Here is a 23,504-nt window from a genome sequence, read left to right as displayed (position 1 = left end):
AATTATGCAATTCAGTATATCTTACCTAATGAAAATACAACTGAGCCAGCTTATAGCTCACTGGGATTTTTGCAGTCAGCTCTACACTTGATGGATATTGTGGCCAGCTAATCATTTATCTTCCCCTGGCCTTACCACCATGCAGACCAGAAACAATATTCATAGAAATAGTTACTTAAGGTAGAAAATCTAAATGTTGTTGATCCTTTTTTAACAAATGTAAATTGTAAATTAAAAATTGCTGTTTAGAAAATAAATTCGTTACTGTAACCAGGCCAACTATAAATGATTATACAGAGAATAAAAGCTTAACTTAGACAGGATTTAGATTGTGTAATTCTCTTAAATAAACAATGAAAGAAATTTAAAAATGCGAAAAAGTAAAAATGGCTACAGAAAATATTTAACAGAAAATTCTTCCCCAAACCTAAACACTTATCTAATAATTCAGTAAAAATAAAATAAAATAGAATTTAAAAAATCAAAAAGGAGACATCAATTGTAAACATTAAATACAGCACTAAAGTATGAGAGCGTCACAAAGTCCTGCATGGCTTCACAGAGTGCTCTCTGAAATCATTACTGCATATGTAAAACACTATCTTTTTTGACTTTATAGGTTGTTCATTTCTTAAATCAACAATGGTAACATTCTCTGAGTTTATTTGAACAAGTACAACCTATATATAAACTCTAAGATAGTTTGCAGAAACAAAAATGTGACCGTTTAACTTTTCTCTTCTAAATAAAATGTTATGCCTTTAAAACAAATTAAAATAATGAACATAGCTTTTTCTTCATTATGAAGTGGAATGCACGCACAAGTGCACACATAGATGTATACCTCCATCTCGCTCTCCCTAACTTTCCTTTCCCTCACATTAAACATTCAGTATTTCAGTCACTTCTCAGTTCTGACTTCAAAATACATCCCAAGACCAACCACTTCCTGAACCTTCACAGCCTTTATCCTGGCTGCACCCACAACCGTGTCTCCTCCAGACTCCTACCAGAGCCTCCTAATTGCTCTCCCTGTTACCATTCTGTAGCTCCCACCTCGTTTCAGCCATAACATGATAATTATAAAATAACCTTCAGGTCATGCTAGTTTTCTGTTTCGAACCCTCTAATGACTTCCTAGCACATTCAAAATAAAATCTGAATCCCTTATCCTAGGCTACCAGACCCTATATAATGGGCTCCCTGCCTACTTCTCCAACCTCATATCCCACTATTCTCTTGGCTGTGTTCACTCCACCCAGGAAGTCACACAAGGTTCCTTGTTGTTTCTCAATAACACCAATTATGCTCCTATCTCAGGATCTTTGCACCTATTACTCCCACTATTTCCTTCAAAAGAAAGAGCTTTATTCAGATATAATTCACATACTACACAATTCATCCACATACAGTATACAATGTAATGTTTTATAGTCTATCCACAGGGGTATATTACCATCACCATTATCAATTTTAGAACATTTGTCTCCCTAAAAAGAAATCCCATATCCATTAGCAGTCACTCCCTCTTTTCTCTAGCCCTAGGCAAGAATAAGTCTCCTTTCTGTCTCTATATGTTTTCCTGTTCTAGATATTTTATATAAATGGAATTACACAATGTGAGGTCTTTGTGACTGGCTTTTTTTCCCCTTAGCATAATGTTTTCAAGATTTATCCATGCTGTAACATATAATACTTCATTCTTTTTCTGGTTGAATAATATTCTATCACATGGATATATCACATTGTATTTATCCCTATATTTATTGATGGATATTTAGATTGTTTTCAATTTTGGGTGATTATGCATAATGTTCCTATAAACATATATGTTCAAGTTTCTGTGTGGACATATGTTTTCATTTTTTCTTGGGTACTATATTAGTCTGTTCTCACACTGCTAATAAAGACATATCCAAGACTGGGTAATTTATAAAGGAAGGAGGTTTAATGGAATCATAGTTCCACATGGCTAGGGAGATTTCACAATCATGGCAGAAGGCAAGGAAGAGCAAGTCAAATCTTACGTGGATGATGGCAGGCAAAGAGAGAGAACCTGTGCAGAGGAACTTCTTATTATAAAACCATCAGATCTCATGAGGCTTATTCACTATCATAAGAACAGCATGAAAAAGACCCTCTCCCTTGATTCAATTACCTCCCACTGTGTCACCCCCATGACACCTGGGAATTGTGGAAGCTACAATTCAAGATGAGATTTGGGTGGGGACACAGCCAAACCATATCATTCTGCTTCTGGTCCTTCCCAAATCTCATGTTCTTAGATTTTAAAACCAATCATGCCTTCCCAATAGTCCCCCAAAGTGTCAACTCATTTTAGCATTAACTCAAAAGTTCACAGTCCAAATTGTCACCTGAGACAAGACAAGTCCCTTCCACCTATGGGCCTGTAAAATCAAAAGCAAGTTAGCTACTTCCTAGATACAATGGGGGTAAAGGCTTTGGGCAAATATATCCATTCCAAATGGAAAAATCAGCCAAAACAAAGGAGTTAAAGGCCCCACCCAAGTCCAAAATCCAGCGGGGCAGTCAAATCTTAAAGCTCCAAAATGATCTCCTTTGACTCCATGTCTCACAACCAAGTCATACTCATGCAAGAGGTGGGTTCCCATGGTCTTGGGCAGTTCCACCTCTGTGGTTTTTCATGGTACAGCCTCCTTCTCAGCTGCCTTCATGGCCTGGCATTGAGCATCTGCAGCTTTTCCAGGCACACCCTACAAGCTGTGAGTCCTCTTCTCTAAGCTCCACTAGGCAGTGCCCCAGTGGGGCCTTTGTGTGGGAACCTCAGCCCCACATTTCCCTTCCTACTGCCCTGACAGAGGTTCCACGAGGGCCTACCACTGCAGCAAACTACTGTCTGGACATTCTGGAGTTTCCATACATCCTCTCTAATCTAGACAGAGGCTCCCAAATCTCCATGCTTCACTTTTGTGCACCTGCACGCTGAACACCACATAGAAGCTGCCAAGGCTTGGGGCTTGCACCCTCTGAAGCCATGGCCCAAGCTGCACCTTGGCTCCTTCTAGCTGCTGCTACATCAGCTTGGATGTAGGGCACCAAATCTCCAGCTTGCACATAGCAATGGGGCCCTAGGTGCAGCCAACAAAACCATTTTTTCTTCCTAAGCCTCTAGGCCTGTGATGGCACGGGCTGCCAGAACATGCCCTAGAGACATTTTACCTATTGTCTTTTTGATTAACATTAGGCTTCTCGTTATTTATGCAAATTTCTGCAGCTGTCTTGAATTTCTCCTCAGAAAATGGGTTTTTCTTTTCTATCACATTATCAGGTTGCAAATTTTCTGAACTTTTATGCTCTGCTTCCCTTTTAAAACTGAATGCCCAGCCTGGCCAAGATGGTGAAACCATGTCTTTGCTAAAAATAGAAAAAATTAGCCTGGTGTGGTGGTACATGCCTATAATCCCAGCTACTCAGGAGGCTGAGGCATGAGAATCATTTGCACCCAGGAGGTGGTGGTTGCAGTGATCTGAAATTGCATCACTGTACTCCAGCCTGGGTGAAAGAGCAAGACTCTGTCTCAAAAATAAAATAAAACTGAATACTTTAAACATCACATACGTCACGCTTTGAATGCTTGGCTGTTTAGAAATTTCTTCTGCCATATACCCTAAATCATCTCCCACAAGTTCGAAGTTCCACAAATTTCTAGGACAGGGGCAAAATGCCTCCAGTCTCTTTTCTAAAACATAGCAAGGGTCACCTTTACTCCAGTTCCCAAAATGTTCCTAATCTCCATCTGAGACCACCTTGGCCTGGATTTCATTGTCAATATCATTATTAACATTTTGGTTAAAGCTATTCGACAAGCGTCTAGGAAGTTCCAAACTTTCCCACATTTTCCTGTCTTCTTCTGAGCCCTCCAAACTGTTCCAACCTCTTCCTGTTACCCAGTCCCAAAGTCGCTTCCACATTTTCAGGTATCTATATAACAGCACCCCACTCTGTTGGTACCAGTTTACTGTATTAGTCTGTTTTCATGCTGCTGATAAAGACATACCTGAGACTGGGTAATTTGTAAATAAAAAGAGGTTTAATGGACTTATCATTCCACACAGCTGGGAGGCATCACAATCATGGTGGAAGGCAAGGAGGAGCAAGTCACATCTTACATGGATGGCAGCAGGCAAGGAGAGAGAACTTGTGCAGGGGTTTTATAAAGAATTCCTCTTTATAAAACTATCAAATATCAGGAGACTTATTCACTATCATGAGAACAGCACGGAAAAGACCCAACCCCTTGATTCCATTACCTCCCACTGGGTCCCTCCCATGACACATGGGAATTGTGGGAGCTACAATTCAAGATGAGATTTGGGTGGGGACACAGCAAAACCATATCAGGCACATACCAAGTAGAATTCTTAGTTCATATGGCAACTCTATCTTTAACATCCTGAGGAGCCACCAAACTGTTTTACAAAGTGGTCATGCCATTTTACATTCCCACAGTAATAAAATTAAAAAGACTAACAATGCTAAACGCTGATAAAGATTTGAAGGAAACTTAACTCCCATATATTGCTAGTAAGATTGTAAAATAAAAATCAGCCTTGTAGTGTCTCATAAAGTCAAACATACAACTACCTCTGTGATCCAGCAATCCTACATCTAAGTACTTTTCTAAGATAAATAAAAACAGGTATACCACACACCACACACACACATTCCTTTTCATTGGCTCTGAGACTCTATATTTCAGTGTCCCTGACTTCTTTTCCAACCTCATCTTCCACCATTCTCTAGGCTGTGTCCACTCCACCCAGAAAGCCACACAAGGCTTCCTGTTGATTCTCAATAACACAGATAACACAACATATTGTGTGTGTGTGGCAGGGGAAACCTGTTTTTATTTATCTTAGGTAAATTACTTATACAATAATGTTCATAATAGCTTAATTCATGATAACTCAAATATGATAATCATTTAAATTCATAATAAATGACTTGTATAAGAATGTTCTTAACAGTTTAATTCATGATAACCCAAACCAGAAACAGTATCAATGTCCAACAACAGGAAAATAGATTAGCAAATTTCTGTATATTCAATATCCATTAATATTAAGAAACATGTGTCATTACATGATGTGTCATTACACATTACATGATGGATGAGCAACAAGAATAAACCTTACGCTGGCCATGGTGGCTCACACCTGTAATCCCAGCACTTTGGGAGGCCAAGGTAGGCGGATCATGAGGTCAGGAGATCGAGACCAGCCTGACCAACATGGTGAAACCCCATCTCTACTAAAAATACAAAAATTAACTGAGCATGGTTGTGTGTGCCTGTAATCCCAGCTACTCAGAAGGCTGAGGCATGAGAATCGCTTAAACCTGGGGCATGGAGGTTGCAGTGAGTCAAGATAACACCACTGCACTCTATCCTGGGTGACAGAGCAAGACTCCACCTCAAAAAATAAAAATTAAAAAAAGAATAAACCTTAAATACTGGTAAAAGCTATTGGAAACAAAAGTACCTATTGTATGAAGTACCTCTTATATGAAGGATTAACACAAATCTAATTAACATGCTGTTTGCCCTCTTCCATTTCCTTAGAAACAGTTCTAAATTTTCAGACTTAATACTACACTTGCAGTGCAAAACCAATGTGTGCTGAAAAAAGTCACAAGAATGGTTGCTGCTGGGAGGAAGGTTTGACAGGGAGGAGACATGAGGAAACTTTCTGGGATAATGAAAATGTTATTTATCTTGATAGAGTGTGGGTTACATATATGTGTATTTGTCAAAACATCAAATTATACACTTAAGATCTGTGCATATCACTAAAAATAAATTATACATCAATTAAAAATAAACATATGTGTATGTGAATAATACATAGACTGAGAGCAAGAGACCACCAACATGTGCCAGGCATTATGGGCTCAGTGTAGACAGTGCTTTGCATCCTAATGGAGCTTACATTCTGCTGGGGGATGTAGGAAATCACAGAATATCTGCCATTCAAAACCTCAGTAGAGCATATGAATGAATGACATAATTTTGGTCCTCTAGGAACTGACAACCCTCTTCTTTCAGCTATCACTGTATAACATCAGTAAAAATGAGCATAGATATGACTAAAGGCAATCCAAAATAGGAGATAAAGAAAATACATCGTTCTTTTGAACATTGTTTTGTCAATCTATAGATAATTGTTTCCTACAAGTGAGGATTTCTGTAAATGACATCTTCAGAATCCAAGCAAAACAATTGAAAAAATATTAAAATAAATGTGAGAAGTAAATGTATGAACTTAGAATATCATAAATTAGTGGGGAAGGAGCAGGCTGAGTTTACTCTTGGAAAATTATATCAGTTCATTTTTAAACAGTTCATTAAAATGCAAAACATCAGTCCCATATTTTATTTCAAAATATACTCAAGCAATGTTTACTAAGAACACAGCTCTGCAGGAATTTTTTAAGTGTCTCAAAGACTAAAACTCAAAGATAGTGATAAATGAGAACTCATCTTTGGGAGATGTGTTCTGATCAGGCACTATAAGGGTGGATTAAGTCCAAAAATTTAAAACACTTATTAAGGAAATGGAAGAGGGGGCAAACAGCATGTTAATTAGATTGTGTAATTACTAAAGTAGGAAAGGTTGAAAACATGAGTAAAGACAAGATATTACTCCAAGTAAGGAACTTAGAGTAAAAAAAAAACAGAGGAACTGTTATTCTGGTTGCTTCTTTTCAATGTAGGATGATGCACATAGAAGATTTAAGAGTAACCGTGAATAATTTGTGGCAGAGACCTGTAAATCATGTTACTATAAACTTGTAAACAATGGTTGGCCTTCTTCCAAGAGATTTTGTTAGTAGATTCTTCCTACTCTAGCATTTTCCCTGCATGTAGAAAGAAGAAAAGCACTTTGATTTATCTTCTGAAATGGCTGTAGATGTAATCATTGCCCTGCACTAGGCACTAAGTATGAAGTCACATCTCTGAGGGAAAAAAAATAGGACTAAATAAGTGATGAACAGCATCTGCTATTGCATTCTGAAAAAAAAAAATGGTGAGAACTTCCACAAATGATCCTGATTTACCCATGCAAGATGCTGGATCTCATCTGGTCTCAGGGACCAGCCTTACCAAAAAGCAAGGAGTGCTGATAAGGTAGAATTTTTAAAAATTATGCCAGATTCATCTATGTCTAGGAGTACTTGAAAAGAAGTTTCACAAATAACATAATAAGAGAAATTTATAGTTTCCCTGAGAATGTATTGATATTAAAAATTACACAGATCCACAAAAACCATAGAATTCCATGACTTTCCAGGTAGGATGGAATTAAGAGCCAACTCAATCCAACTCCATGAGTTTTACAAGAAGATTGTGCCCCTACAAAGTAAAGGGACAGACATAAAAGCAGAATCACAATTAAGATATACATCGCTTCCAGTCCAGAGCTATTCCCATTATCTCTCACTGCCCTCAAATCACAACCGTTCCCTTGGATGGGTGTGAGTAGCCATGCGTCTAAGCTGCAGTAGCCACTTCTCTCCTTAATTCATATCTGGTCCTACAATTGAACTTTAAACATGAAAAATCTTTAGTTCTCTAGAGAGTTAGATGAAAATAAAACTAGTAGCACAATAAGAAGCTTCAAAGGAAAAACTCAGATTAATGGTTGGTTAAGAAGAAACAAAGAACTGAGAATATAACATGTGAAAAAAAATTCCAAACATTGGACACTCTGGAACTAAAAGTAAAATAATGAAATAAGGTTGGAGACATGCATAATTTTTTCATCCACTAATAGACAGTGCAATAAAATGGTAGAACCAACCCCACTTAACCTATTCAAAATAATTGAATAAACATGGTGATTATTTCTTTGATTATAATAAAAACATTCCTCTGTGTTTGGAATTAAATATGCTATAAAAATACATTGTTAATATTCAATCAAGTTGTTCTCAAGTAAAAGCTAAGAGTCCTCCCATTAAAAATTTTAATATTCAAGTCTCAAATATTTCCATGAAAATTAGCAATAGAGGGCATTGGTTGCATCAGGATACAGAATGTTTGTGTCTCGCTAAATTTGTATGTTGAAATCATAATCATCAATATGATGGTATTACAAGATGAGGTTTTTGGAGGTAATTAGATTATGAGTATGGACCCCTCATGAATGGATTTAGTGCCCTCATAAAAGAGACCCAAGAAAGTTCTCTCACCCTTTTTGCCATGTGAGGATACAAGAAGAAATAAGCCTTCAGCAACCCAGCAGAGGGCCCACACTAGAGCTCAACCAGGCCGGCACTCCAATCTCAGACTTCTAACTTCTAGAACTGTGAGACATAAATTGCTGTTGTTTATAAGCCACCTATGATACTATTTTGTTATAACAGCTTGAACTCAAACAATGTTTCTACATAATATCTAGAAATATTAGAATTGACTTAATAGCTGCATAACCAGAACTATGGAATTTTTTTTCTTTAATACTACCATTAGTCTGTCTTTGTTATAATATATATTAAAGTGCCTCAGGTTCAAGGGTCTCATTCAGATCACTCTAAGGCAGCTGGGTAAGACTGAGGGTAGTTCATATAATATAGGCATAGGGAGAAAAAATGTTGTTTTCTACTTCCTTCTACCCACTAGAACTCTACCATTCTCATTCCAGTTTGAAACGAAGTGGAAGACAATATTCTGCATCTGTTATTGAGGTAGACTATTTTATAACCATTTTACAGATGACAAAATTGAACTGCAAAACATAAATTATCTTACCCAAAGTTAGACAGAGTAAGACATCTGATCTGATTCTGAAGCCCATGCCCTTCCATTACATAATTTTGATTCTTCATGATGCTTGAATGGATGGTGGGGGGAGGGGTGGTAAATGTATAAGAACTGTAATATTGACTTTGTTCAGTTGAATTATCTGGAAATAGTACAAGTGAAAGCAACAAATGGCTCAGTGAGAAAGATCATGGCCTTTCACGTCAAGCAGACAGATGTAGAGTCTAGTTCTGCCACTTACTGGCCATGTTAAATGGGGCAAGTATTAACAACTCAGCACCTTCGAAAGCCTCCGTTTCATAAAGTGTAAGAAGCAGCAACTGGCACCTCTTCCCTCATATCACAGTTGAGAGAAATAAATCTAGAACACTTATCACTGTACTTAGTGCTACTGATTAGCTAATGGTAAACTATTTCTCACTTTTCTTTTTGGTTAATTGTTTTTAAAATCAATATTGCTATAATTCTTGATATATTTTTCACATTTGCAAAAAGCTTACTCCTTCTAAGCAACATTTAAGATGAGGTGGAAATTATTTGATCTATTAGCCTGGGGATAAAGTCATCTCCTTTTCTAGATTTTTCCTAAAATATATACAAGTCGCTTAAAACAAATTTAAGGTTAAGCCATCTACATTTATAACTAAAGCCAAAGCCTCCAACATGATTTAATTTTTACTGGCAGAAAAAACTATGTAGTAAAGACCCATTATTACTTGAAAGATTAAACTAGATGGTCTTCAAGTTTCTTGCTAATCTTGTGTCTTTTAGACTTCTGATACACATTGGTACATAATATTGTTTTTTCCCCTTTGGAAAAAAATGGTCTCCCGTAAATGGAATGTATTTCGGGGTATGGTATCCGAATGGCCATATAGGTATCTATCATGCAGTAATCCACGAAGTGCAAAAGGCATTAATTAGGCTTTCTGGAAAAAAGTATGATTTTTCTGACCATGCAGAAGGCCACATCTCAGAAATTTAAAACCTTGATTCAAGTAGAAAATATCCTGATCTGACCTCTTCTTGAATCCTGCAATTGAAGTGTGGCCTATTTTCAGTTTTCTGTGATTCTGATAGTTCAAGCATCTTCTCTCTGTAGGTAATATCCTGGACGTGTATGCTCATTTGTAGGCTGGTAACCATGCAAACAGGCTCTAATGTGGTTACCTCTGACTGTAGTCCTTCCAGAGCCAGCGAACTTCCAACTTCCCTAAACCATGTGCTTTCCTTGTGGAAAATGGTTAGCTTTCCAACTTCAGGGGACCTTGTTGTGCTGTACAGATCCATAGATAACAATGGTATCTATCTTTTTTCTCTATCAGCTCTGCTCTTATAATGACCCATTGATGTCTTAAATGACATCTAGTGCCTCAGATATACAGGGTCCAAGTGAAACATTAATCTTTGACATATAAATGAAATGATAGACCCATCATCTCAAAGTTAATTGGAGTCACAGCGTGTTACTGTTCTGCTGTATGTCCAACTTTTTTAGTAAGATTCATTCTTCTGGGATCCAGCATGACTGATTCCGTTACAGTGATAACACAGAGGTAACCCATGGAAGCTATCCTTTTGAAGAATGCGGAAAGAATCTAAGAATCTTAGACATGAAGGCATTTTTATCAGTTTAAATATTTGTATATTATTGGGGTAAAAATATACATGCTATATATGCTAAAACTATATCCACTGTTGAAGTTCTTGGTGATTCCAGATTTAATAGTTTATTTTCTTCTACCCTATAAGTTAGACACATAATCCCAGGGTCATAAAAATATGAGGATAAACAAAAATCTCTTTGATCATATCTGATTCAACATATAAACTAAAAGCATTGAGCTTAGCTAATGCCCAAGGAAGTTCTGGAAATCTAGAACATTATAAAAACTGTGTCTGCATTTCCCAGGTGATGCTCCTCAGAGCTTTTGTGAAGGCCTTTTAAGGGACTCTTTTTAGGATTTATTGATTGTTTTATATGTGTTGTTTTATGAACTCTTAACTCTTGTTGTCTAAAATGCTCAAGTTGCTTTTTGGTACCATTTGAGGTTTGGAGCATTATAAATGTATGAAAAGAATTCAATGGTCTTAGATGGTGTAGGAGAACTACTTCAATGTCACTGCCATACCTGCTGAAAAACTATAATAAAATAATCATTTATATATTTAATGAGTTATGAGATATTTTTAAATAGCTAGGATCTTGAAGCCTCTAGAAAGTTCAGATCTTATAGGCAGAGAAATATGCCCAGCAGAAAAGTATACATTTTTAAAGGAAGAGATCTAAAGAAGGATTTAATATCTTATTCAACCTCTTATTAATTAAAATTGCATATTCATTTAAAGATGTTTATTAATGATTTATTGAAAGCCAGATACTGAGAATTGATAGTAAATATTGACTGACTTGTCAATATACAGTCATCTTTCAGGATCTCAGGGAAATGGATTCCAGGACACACACCTTCACTCCCACAGATATGAAGATCACAGTCAGCCTGTGAAACTTACAGATATGTAAAGTCAACTCTTTGTATCTACAGGTTCTGCATCTTGTAAATACTGTATTTTCGATTGAATGAATCTGTGGATGTGGAACCCATGGATCCAGACGGCTAACTGTACTGCAATTGCATGATGATCTATCAATATACTATAATATATGGTAGTCTAAAAGTCACTAATACAGGTGGTATCATTCACTTATTCAATAATCTTTTAAAATCATGTTTTCTGTATCTCAAACATTGTACTAGGTGCTAGAAATACAGTGTAAGAGATAAACAGATTCACACATCCAGTCCCTGACTACAGGTTTTCAGTGTAATGGGAGGGGTAGAGAACAAATAGGCGGTTATGAGACCACGAGAGATCAGTTCTATGAAAGAAGCACGAGATGGAAGAGCACCTAACTTACACAGGGTCCAGGCAAGGCATCCTGGAGATGATTTTGATGAGCTGAGTGTTCAAACAGACAGAAGTTAGCTAAGCGAAGAAGACAGAGAATAGCATCCCAAATAGAACAACATTTGTACAAATATCTAGGGGAGACACTCATGGGCACATGTGAGTACCCAATAACTTCAGAGCTACAAAATTAAGCAGAGAGAAGAAGGAGAAGGAAAACAGGTGAAACTAGGGAAAATGGCCTTTGGAAGCTATATTAAAAAGTTATATTTTATCTTAAAGAACATGTGAATTCATTCAAGTGGGGAAAGGTGGACTTTATCAGATTTGCATTTTAGAAAGATCACCTTTGAGGTAGAATAGAAAAGTGATTGGAGAAAATTAAGAAAAAGCAGAAAACTAGGTAGATGGTAGGCATTCTAAGAAGAGACAATGAGACTATGAACTAAGAAAGTAACAATGAGGAAGGGGGAGAAGGAGAATGAATATAAATATATCAAGGAAATTAATTAACATTATTTGGCTATCAATTGAATAGGACAGATCGAAAAGGATAAAAGAAAAGGTCAATATTGGCAATCAGGTTTCTGACTTACACATTCATTATCTTAGGGAAGATGGGGACAGAAACAAGTCTTGTACCACAGAGCGGTTTCTGGTATTTTGTATTCTTATTGTCTGTGGTACATCCAAATAGAGATGACCAGCAGTAGGCACTTGAATATAGGAATCTAAATCACAGGGAAGAATTCTATCATTATCATTATCATAATAATGATAACAATAAATGGCTAACATTGTTGCATAACAATGTACAATAATATAAACATAATTATTTAAATCTTGACTGCAAGTGTATTATTTTTTTCATCTATAGATCACAATGAATCTAGTAGATACATTATACTGTAAGATATTACAATAACTTGAGACACAGCTGTAAACTAAAAGTGAAATTCTAAATCCACTGAACAGATTCCCTCTTGTCCAAGGGGACCCCAAAGAAAACTTAAAAACTTGAGTTCCTGGCCATGATAGGACAAGAGGTCAGACACGCCTCATTATACACCTCCCTTTTGCAGTTTAGACACAACTGACCAGCATTAATGTTAAAATAAAAATCATAAGACTAATAAAATCCCCTGTGGCAATAAGATACCAAATCATAGATAAGACCTACGATCATGCCAAGCAAGAGTTAAGTCACACGCGCCCTCCATTTAAAGAATAAACTATGTTCTAATAGCCACACAGTTTTTCTTTTTCTCAAGCAGCTAAGCAAGAAGTGGCCTCGAGATAAGGAATATTAAAATAATTTACAACTCATCTACCACCAGATATTGACCAACTGACCTCCCTGCACCCCAGCCCATTCCACAAGCCATAACTACAGCTTTGATTGGACAAGAGACTGATTTCAGTTACCTTTCTCCTGAGAAGAGACCACCAATCATGGATTAGTTCTGGCTCTGGCTTACAGAGTTTGCATCCTTGAGTGTCTTTCTGTTCCTGCCTCAACTTTTGATGTATAAAGCCTAACTGTAATACATTTAAATGTTAAGTCTTCACCCCAAGGTGAATATGGGTTGTATTTAATACACATATTAATACACATATTTAATACACATATTTAATACACATATTAAATACATGTTGAATATGCATGCTTCAGGACTATATTCATCGCTTTTCCTGTAACCTGTTGAATACCTATCTTTAGTCAACCCAGCTTTCATAAAGCTCTTACCCAACCCCTCTTCCCTCGAAGTGCCTATCTCAGGTCTTTGCTGGAGACGACACTTCCTAGCCAGCAGCATAGCCACCTTGCAGGCTGTAATCCTTTATAAGAAATAAGCCTCTCTCACCAACAGTGTAAAAGTGATCCTTTTTCTTTACAACCTTGCCAGCAGCTGTTGTTTTTTGACTTTTAATAACAGCCATTCTGATTGGCGTGAGATGGTATCTCATTGTGGTTTTGATTTGCATTTCTTTAAATGATTAGTGATGTTGAGCTTTTTTTAATATGTTTATTGGCCACATGTATGTCTTTTTTTGAGAAGTGTCTGTTCATGCCCTTTGCCCACTTTTTAATGGATTTTTTTTTCTTGTAAATTTGTTTTGAGTTCCTTGTAGATTCTGGATATTATACCTTTGTATAACCTTTGTCAGATAGATTGCAAAAATTTTCTCCCTTCCTGTCTGTTGTCTGTTCATGCTGATGATTGTTTCTTTTGCAGTGCGGAAGCTCTTTAGTTTGATTAGTTCCCATTTGTCAATTTTTGCTTTTGGCATTTTTAGTATGAAATATTATTTTCCCATGCCTATATCCTGAATAGTATTGCCTAGATTTTCTTCTAGGGTTTTTATAGTTTTGGGTTTGTAAATTAGTTCAACCATTGTGGAAAACACTATGGTGATTCCTCAAAGACCTAGAGATAGAAATACCATTCGATTCAGCAAACCCATTACTGGATCCCAAAGGAATATAAATCATTCTATTATAAAGATACATAAACATGTATGTTCATTGCAGCACTATTTAAAATAGCAAAATCATGAAATCAACCTAAATGTCCGTCAATGATAGACTGGATAAATAAAATATAGTACATATACATCCTGGAATACTACACAGCCATAAAAAGGAATGAGATCACATCCTTTGCAAAGACATGGATGGACCTGGAAGCCATTATTCTAAGCAAACTAACACAAGAACAGAAAACCAAACACCACATGTTCTCACTTATACATGGGAACTGATCAATGAGAACACATAGACACATGGTAGAGAACAGCACACACTGGACACCTGCATCATGGTTTGGAGAAGGGAGAGTACTAGGAATAACAGCTAACAGATGCTGGGCTTACCTGGTGATGAGATGATCTGTGCAGTAAACCACCATGGCACACATTTACCCATGTTAACAAACCTGCACATCCTGCACATGTACCCCTGAGCTTAAAAGCTGAAAACAAAAAGAAAGTCTTTTTCACTAAATGTATCTATCTTGTAATTTTTTTGGTTGACAAAGCAAATTAAGTTTCTAGGGTTACACAGACACAAGTGACACAAGGTTGGTCAACCAAGATTTTACTGGAGTCTTTAGTGAATAGTTAAAACAGAGTGAAGAAAAACAACTGGAAAAATTACATTATGCTAAAGCAAAAATGAGAAGTAAAAAACTAAGCAATAAGTATAGATTACCATTTTCTAACATAAAAAGGCTTCACTACCCTTTGAAGATAAAATAAAACGGCATTAACCTTTTTGTTTTATTTGCTGATTTTTTAAAATTTACTTTCTTTGGAACAATCTCAAATTTACAGAAAACAAAAGAATTATTCTCCCTTTAATTCATTTAATAAGTTGCCAATCTGACTATCACATCCTAAACATAAAGTCGTTCTCCTATGTAACCACAAAACAACCAACAAAATCAGGAAATTAGCATCTATAAGGTACTCCCATCTAATGTTCAAATCCCATTCAAGTTTTAACAAATGCTCCAATAATATCATTTCAAACAAAAAACATCAAGTTCAGGATCACAGGTGTTTAGTTGTCATTTCTCTTTATTCTTTGTTAATCTGAAACAATTTGTCTTTCCATTGCTTTCAAGGACTTGACACTTTTGAAGATTACAGGCTATTTTTTAGAATGTTCCTCGTTTTGCGTTTATCTGGTATTTCCTCAAGATTAGATTCAGGCGATGCATCTTGGGCAAGAATATCACAGAAGGAATGATGTTGTGCTCTCATTGCATCTGCCAGGTGGTACATGATTTTAATTTTTCCCATCACTGGTGATGTTAACTTTAATCTCTTGATTAAGGTGGTATCCATCTGGTTTAGCTACAGTGAAGTTACTTTTTTTTATAATCAGTGTTTTAGTGGGAGGTATTTTTTTGACTATGTTATATGCCATTGATAAGCAAATATCACTTATTTATATCAATATAAGTTCATGTATTCCCATTTTATTTGATTATGATCTGTACTATCATTTTTTTGATGCTCAGATTTTGAAATATTTGGCCACTGAGAGCCACTTGAAGCTGGTTTCTCTGTTCTTTAACACGTCCCTATCATTTTTGAGTAATTCTTGCTTTCTAACAAAACAAAATCCCCAGGCTCATCTTGTAACTTTCCCCTAGTCCCGGAGACAAACTGTGTCCTGGTTCCTTTTAGTGAATGGTATGTAGAAACCAGATAATGGTGCCCTTTCTATTGTAGTGTTGTTGCTCGGGCTTCTTAAATCCTAATTTCCTGTGCCAAGTTATGTCTCTTTCTTGGACAACTGACGGAGGAGCATTTACCAGCTTCAGAGAAAACATCCTGCCCATTCATAGGAATGTAACCTTTCTTTATGGACAATTTATTCAACATCAGTACTTTCTTCACCAATCAAATTTATATGACACTGAGCACTGGACATTAGCCTGGTCTAGTTCCTTCTCTCCACTACTCCTCATGCCAGGTGCACCTGGTAATGATACCATATTCTTTCTACAGGTGTCTGACTGCCTTGATTATTTATCTTCTTCCTTAACCTCTTGAATTAAAATTCATGCAACTCCTCCACAAACAAACAATACTTTGTAAACCTGGGCATTCTAAATTTATTCAAGGACCAAAAAAATAAAAGTTCTCTTCTCCTCCTACCACATAAACAAACACAAAAACAAAAACGTCTAAGAGATGTTAATCTGCTCCAGCAATACGGAACAATTTCTATTACCAACAGAATGCCTAACTTTTTTGTCTAAAAAATATCGGATTTGGTTCCACAAGAATAATAAGTGAACGCTCGCTTTATATGTAATAAAAGGTCCAATTAAACATTTTTTACAGAACAAAAGAACATTCTATTTTGTAGGTAGAGAAATAAAACTGCTAGCAATTTTGAAGTGACAGTTTCTAGTCTCTATTTTTCAGGTTTTAAAAAACTCTGAAGGCCAACTACCTCTGTCAGGATACCCCAAAGCACTTTTATGAATTTTAAACATAAAAGAAAGGCACAATAGTGGCCCATATTTAGTATTCATTCAGGACAGGTAGCATCATTTTAATGCGGCAGAGAACTAAGCATATTTACAGGTTGGGAGGAAGAGTTCATGGTGTGGGAGTGGCTAGGGTCCAAAGGAGAGCATGGGTGCTGAAGCAGGTTTCTGCAGAGATGCAAGGGGTGGGACACAGAAACCAGAAACCAGGTGGAGAGTTTGGCCCTGGCCTGTAGCAAAAAAGGCTTCTTAATCTGAAAGGAGAAAGGCAAAGGTGAAAAGAGTAAGAGTAGAGGCAACAGAATCTGTGGAGATGATGAAACGTAAGAGGTTAAAGAATTTCCTCTTGATGGCCCCCAGTAAAGGGCCATTAAGCTTCTCAATAAAGTTAGAGGCAGGATTGAAGCATTACAGAAGAGTGGTGAAAATTTTAAATGATGTGAAAAAAATAAGTATCCTAAGCCGGGTACACAAGGTGAAGCTATGGCCCATCCAAGATTAGAGGCTACAAATTTGTAGAGTGCAAATCTGCTCAATGTATAATTTTCTTGGGCTGTGGCACAGGTGTCAGAAATACCAAAGGCAAGGTGACTGCAGTCAACAACAATGTACTGTACATTTTAAAATAATTAAAAGAGTATAACTGGATTATTTGTAACACAAAGAAAGGATAAATGTTTGAGGTGATAGACATTCCATTTACCCTGATGTGATTATTACACATGGTATGCCTGTATCAAAATATCTCATATGCCCCACAAATATAGATACCTACTGGATATGCACAAAAATAAAACATAAATAACTAAAAATGTCAGAGGCAGACAGTTTATTTCAGAGGCCAGGTGTTCCAGGGTAGGCACAGCCTTGAATGAGGGTGACTGAAACATTAGGATAAATGGGAAAGCAAATGAATTTCTGAATAGCATAATAGATTGGATGAAGGTGTAGCATATAATCTAAGACCTGGAAGTACCAGTGAAAGAAGGTGGATATAATGGGAATAATGGAGTGAAAAGATATGAAGGACTAGGATATTAGAGCCTACGATTTCAGTAAGATGGAGGTTATGGCTGATGAACAAGACCACCATGGAACAGCAGAAATGAATTGGGAATGAAAATTACTAGTGTTAGGAAGGTCAAGAAAGTCTGATGTTAAGTGGCTGGAGGGGCTGCTTGTTTGGACCCAGAGAGATGATAAGACTTCAAATGAAGTGAAAGGCTGTAAACCAGGTGTAAAATCTTTGATACCTTTGAGGTGACCAAGAGCCCAATATACACGAGTAAACATATACAAGGGTAAAATATGCCATAACCAAGTGGCATTCACATCATTGAAGGAGTGGTTTATAGGAATGTTGAAGAGAACTGTAAACAGCATTGTGGAGTTAGAAAAATGCTGAGAAGGTGACCCCAGGAAAATGAGCATTTTTTACAGTAGAGATATTCAGAAGAAGCTTTGCCTTTTAGAGAGAGCTGGGTTCCAGGCAAGGCAAGAAGTCAACTGAAGATATATAGGAGGGTCTTCATCACTGATTGAATTTTCCAAAAGAAATGATATGAAAGACTGTGGAGGAATAAACCAGCAAAATGCTAGATCCAGAAAAAATAAGCACAGGAAATATAAATGGAATTCTGAAAGAAGATAGATGTACAAACAGAGCTACATATAGGATAGTAGTCAGTGATGCCAGAATGGCAAGGATATGAGAGAAAGTGAGATTCCGAGCCTCAAGGTTCTAAATGTAATTCAGGTGTAGCATTTTCCCAGTAGTGATCAAGCTAAGGCAGCAGGTAATATCTGAGGCTTCATCAAATGAGTGTTTGTGAGTCTCTGCTCAGATAATCAGAGCAATCCCTAGTGTTTTGAAATGGGAAGAGCTCTGGACCCCCTGAACTTGACAGCACGTGAAGATTTTGTGTGGTGCATGACTTGCCATTCACTGGCAAATTACAATTAATCTCCCCTCAATTCCATCCCCAGGCCACCAAAATATCTTGGAGATTTATATGTTGCCAATAGGAGATTGGGAGTCCCTTCTGACATGATTGGGTGATTGAAAATAAAACCTCTGACAGTAGCAGCTGTGGTTTTAGCAGTAGGATACTCAGTCAAGTAATCCTTTCTCTTGAAATCTTTTCCTTAATTTTCAAATTATCTTTTTCTACTTACATAATACCTTATCCAGGTGTGGAGCCATGATTTTTTAAGACTCCATGTTTGCCCTAGCTATAAGACAGTTTAGCCAATGAAGAAAGTAGCAAACATTTCACTCCAACTTCACTGTCTGTTGGATTTTATTTATTACAGGTCAAATGACTTACAGAATTACTGAGAGGGTTGAAGAAACAGATTCTGGTTTGAGCTTCTAGGAATGACTCCCAAACAACATTGCAGAATAAGACCATCAAGGTAACTTCTACACTTGCTACAATTAGAAGTTGCCTCTGTAATTAGGATGTTGCCAGGATAGCCACTAGCTCCAGAAGCATACTTATTTTGCCAGATTTATCCCAGCTTCTTAACAGGTTCCAATTCAAGTCCCATGAAGGCACATCTAATTGGGAGACTTCACATCACATCCTGAGCCCTAGCATTGAGGAGATTCTTACTTTCCAGCCTCTGCAGTACAGATGACACACACTAGAAATAGAATAAATTAGATATTGAATGGGCCAGTATCTATTACAATGTTCTAGCCATGTTCTGCTAATAAGATGGATGATTATTCCATTAGGAGATACTGTCTCTTTGACTAGTGACTTCCAGAGATTACATTCCCATTCTTATTGGGGTATTTCCTGAGTGGTAACATGCCCTCCAAATTGGAAAGGGAAAGGAGGAACTTTAAGTTCAAATTTCATACTCTTGCTCAGGAGATGTTATTTATGCAAGTAAGAGACATGAGAAGGAAATTTGCCATTTACCTATGACTCCCATCCCCAGGTAAGTAGGTTCTGAGAGTTTGTTTTTGAGTATCAAAGACCAGCTATAACCTTCCTAGCATCTGAAAACTGATGGTCATGAGACTTAGTTCTAAGAGACAGTGAAACTACATTTGCCTCAAACAGGTAAGCGTTAGAAATCAGGCCATTGACCTACAAGTGTTAATGTATTTCAAAACCAGTATTTTCTAAGAAAAATTTTGGATACATTGTAGGTGTATATACTTACGGGGTTCATGAGCTATTTTAATACATGTGTACAATGTATCATAATCACATCAGGTAAACGAGGTATCCATCATCTCAAGCATTTATCTTCTCTTTGTGTTATAAACTACCTAGTTATATTTTTAGTTATTTAAAGATGTACAATAAATTATTGATGACTATAGTCACACTGTTGTGCTATCAAATACTAGATTTTATTCATTTTATCTGACTATATTTTTGTACTCATTAACTGCCCCCATATCTCTCATTGCCTACCCCACTACCCTTCACAGCTTCATGTAAACACCATTCTCCTTTCTATCAAAATGAGTTTTATTGTTTTACTTTTTAGCTTCCGTAAATAAGAACATATGATGTTTGTCTTTTTGTGCCTGCCTTATTTCACTTAGCATAATGACCTTCAGTCTCATCTATGTTGTTGCAAATGACAGGATCTCCTTTTTTTTTATGGCTGAATAGTACTCGACTGTGTATAAGTACCACATTTTCTTTACCCATTTGTCTGCTAATGGACACTTGAGTTTCTTCCAAATCTTGTGTATTACGAATAGTGCTGCAATAAACATGGGAGTGCAGATATGTCTTTGATATACTAATTTCCTTTCTTTTGTGTCTATACCTAGCACTGAGATTAGATTGGTGGATTATATGGTCGCTCTTAGTTTGGTGAGGAACCTCCAAACTGTTCTCCATAGTAGTTGTACCAATTTATATTATTACCAACAGTGTGTGAGGGTTCTCTTTTCTCTACATCCTCACCAGCATTTGTTATTACTTGTTTTTTGGATAAAAGCCACATCTTAACTTGAATAAAAAGATACCTCACTGCAGTTTTGATTTGAATTTCTGTGCTGATCAGTGATGTTGAGCATATTTTTTATATGCCTGTTTGCCATTTATATGTCATCTTTTCAGAAATGTCCATTCAGATCTTTTGCTCATTTTTAATTGGATTAGATCAATTCCTATTGTTTAAACCATTTTGATTTGATTTTTGTATATGGCAAGATATAGTGGTCTAGTTTCATTCTTCTGCATATGGAGATCCAGTTTTCTCATCATCATTTATTAAAGAGACTGTCCTTTCTTCAATATATGTTTTTGGCACCTTTGTTGAAAATGAGTGTATGGATATGTTTCTGGGTTCTCTCTCCTGTTCCATTGGTCTGTTTACCAATTTTTACACCAATATGATGCTGTTTTGGTTACTATACCTCTGTTGTATAATTTTAAGTCATGTAATGTGATTCCTCCAGTTCTGTTCTTTTTGATCAGGATAACTTTGGCTATTCTGTTTTTTTTGTTGTTGTTGTTTTGTGGTTCCATATAAATTTTAGAATTATTTTTTTCTATTTCTGTGAAGAATGTCATTGCTATTTTGATAGGTATTACATTGAATTTTGGATTGCTCTGAGTAGTATGGATATTTCAAGAATATCAATTCTTCCAATCCATGAACATGGGACATGAAATAGCTTTACATTTTTAGTGTCCTCTTCAGTTTCTCTTAGCAATATTGTATAATTTTTGTTACAGAGATCTTTCACTTCTTTAGTTATATCCCTAGATATCTTATATTATTTTTGTGTGGCTTTGTAAATGAGATTACTTTGACTTATTTTTCACCGTTAGCATACAGAAATTTTGATCTTTTTCTTTTTCTTTTCTTTTTCTTTCTTTTTTTTTTTTTTCAGATGGCGTTTCGCTCTCATCACCCAGGCTGGAGTGCAATGGCACGATCTCAGCTCACAGCAACTTTTGCCTCCTGGGTTCAAGTTATTCTGTAGCCTCAGCCTCCCGAGTAGCTGAGATTACAGGCACCCATACCACTCCTGGCTAATTTTTGTGTTTTTAGTAGAGACGGGGTTTCGTAACGTTGGCCAGGATGGTCTCGAACTCCTGAACTGAGGTGATCCACTCACCTCAGCCTCCAAAAGTGCTGTGATTACACTTGCGTGAGCCACCAAGCCTAGCCAGCCACTGACTTCCGTATGCTGACTTTGTATCCTGCAACTTTATTTCTTTCTCTTGTGTGATTGCTCTAGGTAGGACTTCCAGTACTGTGTTGAACAACAGTGGCAAAGTGGGCATTCTTGTTGTGCTCCAGATCTTAGAGGTAAGGCTTTCATCAATTTTTCCCCATTCAGTATGATACTACCTGTGAGTGTGACATATATGGATTTTGTTGTGTTGACATTTGTTCCCTATATTCCCAGTTTGTTGAGGGATTTTTTTTTATCATGAAGTTAAATTTTATCAAATGCTTTTTCAGCATCAGTTGAAAGGATCATGTGTTTTTTTGTCCTTCATTCTGTTGATATGATGTATCACATTTATTGATTTGTATATGTTAAACCATCCTTGCATCTATGGGATAAATCCCACTTGGTCATGATGAATGATCTTTCTAACATGTTGTTGAATTTGGTTTGTTGAGGACTTTTGTGCTACTTTTTATCAGGGATATTGGCCTGTCATTTTCTTTTTGTTTTTTAAGTGTCTTTGTCTGGTTTCGGTGTCAGGTTAATTACCGGCCTTGTAGAATGAGTTTGGAAGTATTCCCTGCTCTTCCATTTTTTTTTTTTTAGCATAATTTGAGTAGGAATAGTATTCATTCTTTAAACGGCAATTTAAAGCAGTTGTGAGGCCATCAGGTCTTGGACTTTCCTTGCTGGGAGACTTGTTATTAGGACTTTGATCTCATTACTTACTATTGGTCTGTTCCGTTTTGGGATTTCTTCGTGTTTCAATCTTGGTAGGCAAAGCCAGTCATTTTCACAAAATTCTGGTTTGAGTATGAGTGTGCTTAGTTTCAGGCACAGTCAATAGAGTGCAAATGATTGAAGCTAAAGCCTGAAATATTGAGGGATACAAAAGAAACAACTTCAACATATGTATGTGAGGAGGCGATAAGGGGTAGTATTTTGGATCTTGAAGCAGAAATATGTAAAACAACTCTTATATACATTTTGGACTTATTGTATTATATTTTAAGCTGTTGTCCTGATGAGGTCTTAGGGTGACCATGACTATGAGTAGGAGTTAGAGCCTTTTTTGAATGGTAGAAGCATTCCAAATATCAATTCTCTTGGAAAGAGATGGACTAGCGGACAAGGACATGAAGCTCAGAGAAGATATTGTAAAGGAGAGAGCATGTGGTACTGACCCAAAGGCCACATTTAGCCAATTAACAGGTTCTATTCAACCAACCCAAGGTAGGGGCTCACGGGGTATTTTTTATTTTTTGCTTTCTATTTTGTAATTTATTTTATTTTTTCACTGAGTTATTAATCTAGACACAATTTCTAGGTTATAATGTTTCATATTTTTAAAAATACCCGTTTTCCATCTTTCTTGGAAGTTCTTGCAACCTGGGTTCCACATTCTGTAACAAAAACAAAGAGATCCGAGACATTGCTGTCCACAGTTTGCTGGAAACTCACCACTCCTTATTGTCTTTTTACTTGGCACGTTTCACTTAGTTATATTTTCTGACAGGTCCCTGTATGCATCTGAGTCCGTGATTTCTTTCTGAAAGTATCAGCAAAAGAAGGTCCCACCTTGTTTTAAGCTTACTGTCTTGGGCATGCCTCAGAGGACTGCAAA

Source organism: Sapajus apella, unplaced genomic scaffold (genome assembly GCF_009761245.1).
Source record: "Sapajus apella isolate SASKATOON/1434 unplaced genomic scaffold, GSC_monkey_1.0 scaffold7, whole genome shotgun sequence".
Taxonomy (NCBI): Eukaryota; Metazoa; Chordata; class Mammalia; order Primates; family Cebidae; genus Sapajus; species Sapajus apella.
The sequence above is the reverse complement of the archived record's forward strand: the minus strand, read 5'-3'. Positions refer to the sequence as shown.